Source organism: Sceloporus occidentalis, unplaced genomic scaffold, assembly GCF_023333645.1.
Source record: "Sceloporus occidentalis isolate IW3139 unplaced genomic scaffold, rSceOcc1.0.p SCAF_7, whole genome shotgun sequence".
NCBI classification, from domain to species: domain Eukaryota; kingdom Metazoa; phylum Chordata; class Lepidosauria; order Squamata; family Phrynosomatidae; genus Sceloporus; species Sceloporus occidentalis.
This window is the reverse complement of record NW_028316987.1, coordinates 80,074,155-80,086,813: the sequence shown is the minus strand read 5'-3', so window position 1 is coordinate 80,086,813 and position 12,659 is coordinate 80,074,155. Positions and strand designations below refer to the sequence as shown.

The 12,659-nt window shown below is 38.8% G+C and overlaps 1 pseudogene; it reads right to left on the bottom strand.

Moving 5' to 3' along the window:
• Positions 1 to 986: 986 nt before the first annotated feature.
• Positions 987 to 11,606, bottom strand: LOC149310015 (HAUS augmin-like complex subunit 8; annotated as a pseudogene).
• Positions 11,607 to 12,659: the final 1,053 nt, after the last annotated feature.

Below are 12,659 nucleotides of genomic sequence, written 5' to 3'. Positions count from 1 at the left end.
CCATTCATGTAGCCCAGAACTGTGCCTGAGAATATTTGGATTGGAGCTCAGGTAATTAATTCACTTTGTACAGTTCACAGCACACTCTGTTTTAAACCCATATGAAGGTTGGACTTTGGAAGATTATGATCAATACTCACAGTATTGACATCCTATAACTCATCATCTTGGTGGACAGGTAATGGCTATTAGAGAAAACCTGAGGAGACAAGATGTCAAACTCACCTCCTTTGCTTTTGCAGGAAAGAAGAGAGAAAGGAAGAGGTTTGTCCCAGTTCTCTGCAAATAAAAGATGAATTGTGTAAGCAGAAGAAAAATAAATACACACTTCAGGAAAGGGTTGATTAAAGATTCTGAGATATTCTTCAGTCCCAAGCTGTTCCGGCTATGATCAAAATGAAAACATCATTCATTCTTCTTCCTTGCTGTCTTTGATTTATTTTTTTGTTATGACTTCCCCAGAGTTTAAAACAATAATATGTGAATATCAGAGGGTGAAGGAAACATCAAAGTCATTGCTGGACTTTATCTGGGAGCCTTCACTGAACTGCTGGTTCAATTATGCTATCTAGAATTTAATTTTTATTTTTTTTGATAATGAGAAAAAGTGTTTTAATACAAAAGATATGTAAGGTAAACCTGAAGTGCAATGACATCAGAATGTCTCTTGGCTGAACTGGCAACAGCTTCGCCTTCAAGAGTGAGGGTGGCATGGTGGGGAGAGAAGGTATGGGACTTTTCAGTGTACACCTTTTGTGTCTGTCCATCACTCAGTGCCTGGTGCCAAGCTGCACCCAGTTCTTCAGTTCCAGACTCCCAAAACCTAAGTCTCTCCAGTCATGGCAGCTTCAAAGCAGAGGCTGTGACTCTGTGACTCTACCCATTAGGAGGCAGCTTCCGTCCTGATGCTGTGGCCTGGCTGAAAGAACAGGTGGGACCAGCCCTTCGTGTGAGTGGTCAACTCAAAAGCCACTGTCAAGCAGGGCCTAACTGAAGTATAGCTGCCTCATGGTCTCCAGACCCAGTATGTCCTCTCACCCTTTCTGATAGTGGAATGAGACCTCCTTGCTTACGTCTGCAGACAGGTCCAGGACATGTGCAAAAGTCCTTGGCGGCTCCGCATCCACTTTCAAGGAGGCCTCTTTCTCCCCCCCCCTTTTTTTTTAATTAGGATGAGCTTTACAATCTTCTATTTTACAGTTGTACTTTGACTATACAGTAGCACCTTCATAAACATTTGTAATATTACAGTAATTGTATTTATATTCATAACATATAATATAGTTAATACAGCATGGTTCATTAACTTATTTGCTCTATCCTTTCATTATATTTTAAATAATATCCCTCCTCCCCATATTTTAGCTTTATTCTCATTTTATCTGGTATTCGTTGAGCTTATCTATTTGAATATTCTTGTTGTCTTATTTTTACTTCGTTAATCCGTGTTTCACTTAAGTCTTATTTATTTTAAACAAAAATCTATACCATGGCATATGTTGTTCTTGCAGCTGTAATCAGATAAAGTATCGTTTTCAAATGTTTCCTTTCTTCAATTTCTCCTATAATGTTTAATAAGAAACTTTCGGGTTTGAGTTTAATTTGAATTTGGAAGATTTTTTGCATTAAGTCATATATATTTTTCCAATAACCACCAGATATGGTAAAACCTTCCTTCCGGTTTGTCACATTTCCAGCACTTATTTTTCACTGTTCTATTCATCTTTGCTAGTTTATTAGGCAAATAGTACCACCTATGCAGCATCTTATAGTAATTTTTTTTAATATCCATAGAAAGTGTAAATTTTAAACCTCGAGCCCAGGCTTTCTCCCATTTCTCTAGATGAATTGCATTACCTATATTTTGTGCCCATCTAACGGTGCTTTCTTTTATAAATTCCTGTTCAAGATCTCTTTCCAGTAATAATTTATATAATTTAGAAATTGTTGATTTCTCAGAATTTACCGAGACCTTATCCAATTCATTTTATTCTCTGCTGAAACCTTCTAATTGTTGAGCCATTTTATATAAAACCTTCTTTTTCTAATTCCTCATTTGTTTTTAGCTTTGGGTTTTCTTCATCCCATTTTATAATGTCTTTATACTTCAAGGGTTTTTTCGAAGATGTTGCTAGTCCAATTTTCCAAGCTTCTTGGTGGGAGAGCCAATTTGGTAAATGATTGTAGAATTTTACTTTCTTACTATATTATTTTTGAATTTTTATTAAATTCGGTTCTTTTATCCGTGCCAGCCATATATCATATTAAATCCTTCTACATTTAGCAGTTTCATATCATCTAATGTTATCCAATTTCTGATCCAATCGAGAGCACATGCTTGATAATATATTTTTTAAATCTGGTGTTCCTAATCCTCCTCCTTTCTTTTGCATCTTTCATAATTTTCCATTTAATTCTTGTTTTTCTTCCCTGCCAAATAAATTTGGATAATTCTGCTTCCCATGAATTAAATACGTTTTCATTATATATGATAGGAAGGTTTTGAAATAAAAAAAAAGGAATTTTGGTAATGTGGCCATTTTTATTACAGAAATTCTTCCTAGGAGTGACAGATTTAAGTTTTTCCATCTTGATAATTCTTCTTTTATTTTTTCCATGTTTGTGTATAATTATTATCAAAAAGTTCTGAAATTTTCTTTGATAACGTAATTCCCAAGTACTTTACTTTTTTACTAATCTGAAAGCCAAATTTCTGTTGTATTTCTTCTTCTTCTTTTTTTGGCAAATTCATTGTCAGAATGTTAGATTTAGACTTGTTTATTTTGAGCCCCATGTATTTTCCATATTCTTTTATTTCTATTAATAGATTTCTTATGCTTTCTATAGGTTCTTCTATATTTGTGGCCAAATCATCTGCATATGCTTTGACTTTATATTCTTGACCTCTAATTTGTGTTCCTTTAATCTGATTTTTTTTTCTTATTCTCGTAAGGAGGGCTTCTAATGTCATGATAAAAAGTAGTGGAGATAAGGGACAGCCTTGTTTTGTTCCCCTAGAAATTTGACATTCTTTTGATTTTTGTGGTGATTGAGTTTTATATATTGCTGACACACATTTTATAAAAGTATTTCCCAAATCTATTTCTTCCATTGTTTGTAACAAAAATTTCCAATTAATGGCATCAAATGCTTTTTCTGCATCAAGGAAAATGATAGTTGCTTGGGGTTTTTTTTCCATAGTACTCTACCAAATCGATCATTGTCCTAATATTTGATTTCATATGTCTCTGTGGGAGAAATCCATTTTGATCTTCTTTTATAATTTCTTGTAAGATTTTTAAAAAATCTTTTTGCTAATATTGCTGCAAATAATTTGTAGTCTACATTTAAACCAGATTGTGATTTGGTTCAAACAACCCTGGTTCCCAAGGAGGCCTCTTCCAACTGTTTCGTGATGGTTAGCACTTTGGCATTTCTCAAACTGTGCTCTTGCAATGCTTCATTCAGAGCTTTCTGAGTGGCAGCCAGTTCTTTCTGCAGGTCAGATAGGTATTGGCCTTTGTCCTCTCCCATGTAGACCTCCTTCATGGGCAGCTCATGCCTTGTTGAGTCCAGGGCTGTGGCAAAGTGCTTATACTGATCTCTGAACTGGTCACACTGCTCAGCTATGGGGCCAAGGGCTTCAAGCTGTCTGTCCGTGGCTTCACCAAGCTTGCTCTCCCGCTTCAGACACTGCAGCAAGAGCTTCCTCCTGTGAGCTTCTCTCTGGAGCTTTTCAGCTTCCTCAGACAGAGTAAGCAAGTTCCTTTCAGCTTCCTTTTCCAACTGGGCAAGGTTTTTCTCCATCTTGATGGAAGCATAGCTTAACAGCAACGTCTACAAATCCACCAGGCTTTATCTCTCTCCTTCAGCCAAGCCCTGAGCTCTGCCTCAGGCAGGGTGGCCTTCCTGCCAGGAAGTGACTTTCATGCCATTCTCCAAAGGAGGCAAACAATGAGGCTTACCTCATAACTGGAGCTCAGGCCCAATCCTTTAAGTGAGATATAGTTCTCCCAGAGAGCTGGCAACAAGAATGGAAATGTCCTGCTATATTCTAGAATATTTGCATATAGGATCAAATATGAACTCCAGGCATTATGGTCACAGTTCAACAGACACTTAACCATACTTCTTCAGTAACTTGATTTCTAGTGCCTAAACTACAGGATAACACCCTCTTTATATCTGCCATCTCCTGACTCCAAGTTGTCTTCTTGGAAAGGTTAATTTTTGGACTACTATCCAGAATCTTATTTCCACGGAAGGCTGAGAAAGCTGGACAGTAAAGAAAACTAACAGGAAGAGAATCAACTTATTTGAAATGTAGTGATGGAGAAGAAGTCTATGGATACCATGGACTGCTGGAAGAAAAGTAGAGGAGTTCTTTAAAAAGTATAATTATTATCCAGAAAAGGCAAGGGCTTGAGGTTGATGGTTTTCTTCTGTCCAGAGCTGCAAACTGATTTGAAAGTTGGAACTGCAAGGTGGGAACTGCATTGGGATTGGGCCAAATTAATCTCTTGCTCTAAATCAATGCATTTACATCACTCCAGGGTTCTGTGCTCTGTGAAGATTCAACAGTTGGAACAGGAAATGTTTTGTGGGGTTGTTTATTTAATGCAGGTGCAAAGTTTGGCAGAACTGTTGGAAATCAGCACTCAGAACTTTCAAGCAACACAGCAACTAAGGATGCTAGAACTTGGTAGATATCTCAAAATGGCTTCCTCATGCTGTGTTGAAACTGTATAAGCTTTCATTCTCTTTCCTGTAGACATGAATTGTACTTTTCCTCCTGATGTCCAGGACTAAGAGCTGCTCTAACTAGTGCTGACTAGTGAAATTTTAATGAGCTTTAGGTTGATCTCCTCTGCACTGAGTAATTAGAAATACAGTAAAGCTATATTTCAGAAAGGACTTTTTTTAATTAAAATTTCTCAAACATTTTCTGTTCTGTTTACAAATATGGATGGAAGTGTTCAGACGATGAGGCTGAGCGTCTCATTATCTTGTTGTTGATGATAGTGTTTAAAATCAGCAGAAAAAGTTTCGTAACTAAATAAACTTGACTGGCCTTAGCTGTTATTTTACTTTAGAATCCTTTGACTATATTGTTCTGTATGAATATTTTAAAATAGCAGATGCAGTCTTTGCTTCAGCTTATGAAATGGACTGTTGTTGCTATTAATCTTTTAGGGTGTTAATCTGTCTCCCCCCACCCCTTTTAAATGCTCATTCATTTTAATAGATCTGAATTGCACTGTTTTAAAGCACCTTCCATTTACAAGGAACACAGTGAAACTAATTTGAATGCATTTGCTATCTGCATGTTCTGCAGAATTGTAGAAGCAATATATTGGCTTCAAACTACATTTCCTATGGTTGTGGGGTATGTGTGTGAAGATTTGCAAAGTAACCTTTAATTGAAAAGTTCCTGAGGTTGAAAAATAATTAAGGTCTGATTGGTCAACCATACAGTGTTACAAGCCATGATGATGGTAGCGTGGGAAGCCTCCATTAAGATAGCAGAATCTCATGGGCAGCAACATCTGGATACATACATTCCAATATCTGGCAGACAAAACTAGGGCATGTACTTCCAACACCCCTACTGCTATAACTAAGATCATGTCCTTTGATCACTGGAAACTCTATTCTGTCTACTGTATTCACTTACTGCAGAAGCTGGTCTTCAGCTGATTAAAAAGCCAAGAGACAGTTAATTCATTGGGCTAAACCTATACAAGAAACAGATCTTCACTGTAAGAGGGCATCATTCGATAGGAGGATGAACAGAAGAGTTGGGCTGACACACTGCCCCCAATTTTGTTGCAAGGGTGAGATTGGAAATATTGATTGTATTGTTGTTGTATGCCTGCAAGTTGTTTCCAGCTTATGAAGACCCTAAGGTGAACTGTGATGTCCTGCCAGGACTGATTGAAACTCCCCTGCATTTTCTTTCACATTGGTTCAGGCCATAGTATGTTTAGTGTAGAAAAGTTCTTTGTATTAGTTTGTGGGAGGAGCTGTAGGTTTCCCCTGCATTATTTCCAGGTTTGGTTTGCCCTTTCCCAACATGCTCGGCTGTAGCTGGAAGCTTTTAGTTGGGGAGCAGTCTTTGCTGTGAGCAGGCAGAGAGCTGTCTTTTGGTGGCAAACAGGCCCAGACAGCCGGAAAGGGCATTTCTTACACCTTAGCCATTTTAGTTACCAAGTTAGCCATTTTAGTTACCAATTTAGCCAAATTAGTTACCAACAACAAGTGAATAAAGAATTCAGGAGCTGAAAGACCCTGCACCAGCTCCATTGAGTGAGGAGAGCAAACTAACATCAGACCCAGAAAGACAACATCCGGAAGATTGCTGAAACTGTAAAGTACCTTTTGTTTAGAGCTGGGGAGGAGAAAACTCTTTATTTTGTCCTTTAAATTAAATTCCCCCCCTTTTGAACTTTACATTCAGCTTCAGAGCCTTTTTTGGGTAGAAGAGTTTGATCTCACCAGGGTACCGGCGTTGCACACCCAAACCTGCCACCACCTTTAGTTGGGTGTGTCTTCACATGAACCTATTATGGGGTTTTCTTGCCAAGATTTGTTTAGAAGAAGTTTGCTATTGCCTTCCCTTGAGGCTGAGAGTCTGCAACCTGCCCAGGGTCACCCAGTGGGTTTCAGGGCTGAGCCAGTAATCAAACTCTGGTCTCCAGAGTCAAAATCCAGCACTGAAACCACTACGTCATGCTACAAACCCGTAATTTATATTTTTGATATTTGATTTTCGTGGCTTCACTGTTTTTGTTTAGTGATGATTTTATTGGTTTATTTTCTGAAAAACTTTTGAAGTGTCCAGTTTTCCATTTGCTTACCAGTTGTTTAGCATTCAACAGCTAAATAGCCAACTGAGTTGTAGTGAAGCAACAGTACAAAAATGTGACCTTACCAGTTTAGTCCACTTTAAAAAAAATCCTAGAGGTGTCAGGATGAATGAGGTTGCACGTTAATATTCACGAACGCAAATCAGTGTTACATTAGATAAGATAATTTATTTATAAATGAGCAAGTCAACATGATTGGTTTAGGACTCTTAAGAAGCCCTTTTATGAAAGAGCTATGGAAATAACCATTGCTGTGTTACGACTGTTTGAACTATTCATGGGCATGACATAAGGAAGGAAAAAGTGCAAGTAATAAGATAATGCAAACCTTTATTCTATACATGGTTTATGAAGAATTGGTATTCATGACAACACTCTGTGCTAATCAGACTTTATTTCCAGGGGCATTCTTTCATGTCAGAAGGCTGCCAGAATTGTCAGCCATTCATTGGTGGAGGGCAGAAAGAGAGGAGGGGATTGATTTTTTGGTAATGGCACATTGCTCTGCTTCATTTCCTTGTTCATTATAAGCAATGGGGAAAAATGATACACTTAAAATATTTAATATGGCAAGGTCCCTGTCCTTGCAGCCGTGGGTATGTGGGACCCCCTTGGATGCTGATGGGAGATTCGCTGCTGAAATGACTGATCAAGCTAAATGCTCAGTAGTGTAATGACAGCAAAACTGTCAAGAGATAATTGGCTGCAGTATATAGCAATAGATCTTTTCTTTAAATGGCTAGGCTATCTAGCAATGGGAATGCCTGGGAAATCAATCCAGGTCTCATCCTCACCTTGATCCTTCAAGATGCTTGAATCACCTCCCCCTGCTTCCCTCTCCCAATGCCCAGAAACCAAAGTTTACAGTAGTGGAACACTTACTTTTTTGGAACCCAGCAGTTTCACATGTCTAAGGGGTCTTGGAAAATCAGAACTGGGAAAAGTTACTTTTTTGGCCTACAACTCCCAGAATTGCCATGACTAGTGGGATGTGCAGAGCTGTATTCCCAAAAAAGTAACTTTCTCAAACTTTGTGAGAAATCATCCAACATTTCACAGATGAAAATTGAGATGTACATGGTCAAGCAACATTACAACATGGTTAAGATGGGGGGGGGGGTTATTAAATGAGGAAGAATGAACAAACTAGGAGAGGCTGCAGCAGTTTGCATTTACCTAAGCCTATTGGGAAGGGTAAGATCTCTTGATTTAATTGGGTACAAACTACCTTTTCACTTTGAACCTAATTTGAAGGAACTGAAGTTAGATAAGGACAAAAGGGGAAAGTAGAAGGAGGAGAAAGAACCTGAGACATTTCAAAAACAGTGAAAAAAGTGGGACAGAGAATTAACTGGGATTGTCATTTCCAAATCAGGGCAGTTGGCAGCTATGCTGTTCCTATGCTTTCCGGGGCCTTCACTGTGAAAAAGAAAAGTCTAGCTTCAGTTTCTTGCATCAGTTCCTATGGAAACTTCTGGGAATTGTAGTCCTAGTCAAGGGCTAACCTGAGATATTTTGAAATTTGAAACAAAAGACAAGATAGTGCCTACCATCCATGCCATGACAGTAGCTGATTTGCAAGGCCAACTGACAATGAGACAGAGTGCACCACCATGTTTGAGGTCAGAGACTAGTTTAGAGGGTGAAGAGTGCACAGCACTGACTTTCAAAAGAGAGGAAAGTCAAGGAAATTTAGGAGAAGGAGTTGGTGGGCTTTCATATCTGCCCACTAGCATCTTCCACCTGAAGCAAAAGCCTAATTCTGCCTAATGGTATGGCTAGTTCTTCCACTAATCCTTTCCTTACCAATCCTTCCCCTACCCCAAAACTACTTTTCTTGACCTTGCAGGAGAAAGAAAGAATCTGTTGGAAGCTGATGCCTTTGAAAACCTTTGAATCTTCATGAGCATGCAAATTCAATGCTGACTGAACTCCACAGGTGTTGTAAGCATTCAGTTGGATTGATCACATATGTTTCAATCATTTTGGAAAGAGAAGTGTGATGCATGTGCATCCCTATATGTTTATAATTCCAGTCATTAATGTGAGGTGTGCAAAAGACAAAAAGGGAGATAATATATGAAGCACCACTATGTCAAGAAACCTTCCTGTTTCTGGATGTGCTAAGAGTAGCATCTTATACATACAACAGCACCTTGTGGCTGTAGCAGCAAAATTAGGATTAAATGTTATGGCTAACACTGATATTTCCTACTGCAAAGCCTCCTTGAAATGTGTTTTCATGGAAGGTTTAATGCAAACTGAGTCACCATTTCCCAGTGGCAACTTTTGTGCCAATCTTGACAAGGGGTGGGAAAGTGAGGTTTGGACAAGTATTCCCAGAATACCCAGAGAGCATGATCATGGGTCTTTGAGTCTTTGATGTTTGGGGGATAACTGGTGTTTTTATCCAAAAATATATCTTTACCAAGCTCTAGAAGAAAGCCACTGAAATCAATGGGACTGAACATGAAGCATGACTAACTCTGGAATAACTGGTTTAAAATGACATTTGTTCCTGGATCAAGCAAATACCTCTCTGGTCATCCAATAGCGGCTATCAATTTGGTTCAGAAAAGTTCACAAGGAAGAATGAAGGTCATCTACTCCTATTTTCCTGACATTTGACATTTTAAAATATGCATTTACTTAGGAAATAGAATAAATGCTTCAATTCTTAACCTCTGCCTAAGACTGTAGTATTTGGTATTAGGATAATGACCTCTAGTAGGGTAGGGAAACTTTTGCCTCTCCAACAGTGATTGGATTCTAAATCCCATCATCTACTGGCTGGTTGCAGGTGATGTGATGTGGAATCCAATAACTTTGGAGGGCCACAAATTCTCCTACCCTGCTTTACAAACTGAGTGAAAAATTGTTGGGTGGAATTAGAGTGAACAAAATGACCAAACAGATTGAGCTGAAAATACTATACAGTACCACCATCACTACTCTACTTGGCATTGAACTGTTTCAGAGTCCCTGGAAGAAAGGCAAAAAAAAAAGCATGTGTGTACTTGCTTTACCCTGTCAATCACTGATTAGAAATATCAGCAATAATTTGTACTCTGGAAGACTTGACTTATGGACCCCTGGGCCTAATTGGATCCGCTGATTTTGGCTAAATCCCATTCTGTCAACAGCTCAGCAGTAGGCACAATATTGAAACTCTAATTAGTGTAGTAATAACGTCAGTTTTCCAGACGGGATTTTTTTTCCAACTTGAAAAAAAGGCTGTGATTTTAGATCCAGTATATGTGTAGGTTCAAACATTTCCATTTATGTTCTGCGAGCACTTTATGTAGTTTTCAAATCATGGTTAGAGTTGCTAACAGACTAGCATGGTCAAGCTTTGTTTTTGTCTTTGGACCATTTGCCACAAAAGCAAGTAGCTTTGTTTTTAAACCCACTTTCGCTGACTATGTAGTGTGAACAAACAGCTTTTGCCCAGGACTCTGACTGCATATCTGCCAGGAATGCCTTAATTCATGCATGCACTGCCTTTCTTTTAAAAGCTGAAGGTATTTTACAAAATCTCCCCACCTCATCCTCGCAATAACCTTGCGAGGTACAACAACTGATCTTCATGGCTAAATGAGCTTCTTGGTCTTTGGAGGCCAAATTGGCTTAAAATATTCTATTGATAAGATATCTTTGATCATTTTTGGATTTATTCTAACACCACTACCAAATCCAGTCTTTATAATGGTAATGATTCTCTTCAAGCACAGGGGGATGCTGCAGAGAAAGACCCATCTCCATAAACATATATCCTGTATGTAGGGGTGATAGCTTTCAGAAACTGGGTAAAGGGTACAGACTAATGACAAACATGTGAAACCAGTATTGTCTTGAAAAAGAATGATGATCATCAAGATGGTACAAATCTAGGCAGAGTAGCTACAGATAGATACTGTTCCTGAAAAAGCCAGGGCCAGTCTTACAGTTAGGCAGATTGTAGCTGGCTTGTGAGGCAGCTGATTTGGAGTCTCATGAAAGAGCAGGAAATTGTTAGTTATTTATCTGTTTTATTTTTACAGCTAGGATGGAGACTGAGATTCTTGTGAAACTTTCTGCTTCACATTTCAAAACAACCTGACCAGGCTTGGTTAGAGAGGTTGGGCCTTACATAATCAGTCATCAAATGGCTGTCAAAACAGAAAAGTATTCATTTTTCTGCACAAAGAAAGTAGGGGAAGGTGCCAGTCTAACTTCTCTGGCGATAATATTCCAAAAACCACTGTTCTCACCAGATGTACCTGTGAGGATGCTGGGAGAGATAGAAAGGTCTCCTCAGAAGAACTCAAAGTAGAGACATGTTTATAAGGGACAATACAGTCCTTCAGATAACCTAGATTTGCACTATACAGGGATTTATTTATAGGTCAAAACCAGCACTTTCGATTGTGCCTTGAAATGAACCAACAGTATCTATCTGTATCTACTGTGCCTACTCTGAAGCTGTTGCAATAAGGGAGTTGTGTGTTCCCTGAGAACTACTCTTCCAGATCATGGAGTCAACCAAATATGAACATAAAGCTCCCTTCGTAAATACAAGTCTATCATTTCAACAAGAAAGGGTGTTGATATATTGCTTTCCTTCTGCCTCCTATCTCCTTCAGCATTGTGTCCCCTTGATAAAAAAATCACCATCCAAGGTGCTGATTTTATTTTGAAATTCCTACCTGCAGAACCCTTTTTCACTGGCTGATTTTGGAGATCTGCCAGCAGAGCCACCATGTTGCTGAACATTTCACAGCAGAAGAGCCCAAAAAGAGGCAGAGGTGGGGTGGGCAAGGAAGGAGCTGAGTTATAGGAGGTCTAAATATGCTCCAGCTCAGGCACTAAACAGGGAAGGGATTTTGTAGCTGAAAAACAGTTTTACTGAAAATGGGAAATCCAGTTGGAAAAAAAATTAACAAAATATTTTGCACAATTTTCAGCCAGTAATATCTAGGATGTATTATTCAGGAAATAATTTTGCCCAGAAGTACACATGGAGTGAGGTTGAACAAAATTGTTGTGTTTGACACAAAAAACATGGTCAGGCTGAGAACAGGAAGTAGGCCTAAGTACTTCTCAATATTTGTAGACTGAGAGGAGTTTGGATTAAGCACAGCTTTAGGTAGCCTAGTGTCAGCTCAGCTGGTGCTTGGCCATTTTCACCGATTAGGACTGAACTGTTAGCCCAACTGGATTCTTAACTGGACTAAAGTTAATTTGGTTGCTGCTTCAACTCTGCCACAAGTAAAATGAGCATACCAATCAAATAAGCATCTATTTGTTAAATAACTGATTATTCATGATGCTTAGTTGTGACTCTTACAGAACTATTAGTTTGCTCTCTGCAAGTGATCATTATAAATAACATCCCCCCCCCATGTGAACCAGATCAAGAATGGAACAATTTTAGTTGCAGCTGGACCTGGTCCAGAACTGAACCAGTAAAGCATTTGTCTCAGATTTTAAAATAGTTGCTTTTTGAGCTACAGCTCTCAGAGTGCTGATGGCTTCTGGGATTTCTGGTCAAATAGTTGCTTTTCCAATCTCTGCTTTGAGTTCCTGCTTAGAGGCTCTTGCTTGCTGCTGTAACATCTGTCCTGTACTGCACCAAAATCCATAATGAATGGTGTTTTGAGATCTGTGCTGTATTGGACCACTGTCCATCTAATCTAGTGTTAAGTTTCCAATAGCAGGAAGCAAAATGTCTTCATGAAGTGTAGGCTGCTGTCACACTGCAGAATTAACTCAGTTTGACACCACTTTAACTGTCACAGCTCTGTCCTACAGAAA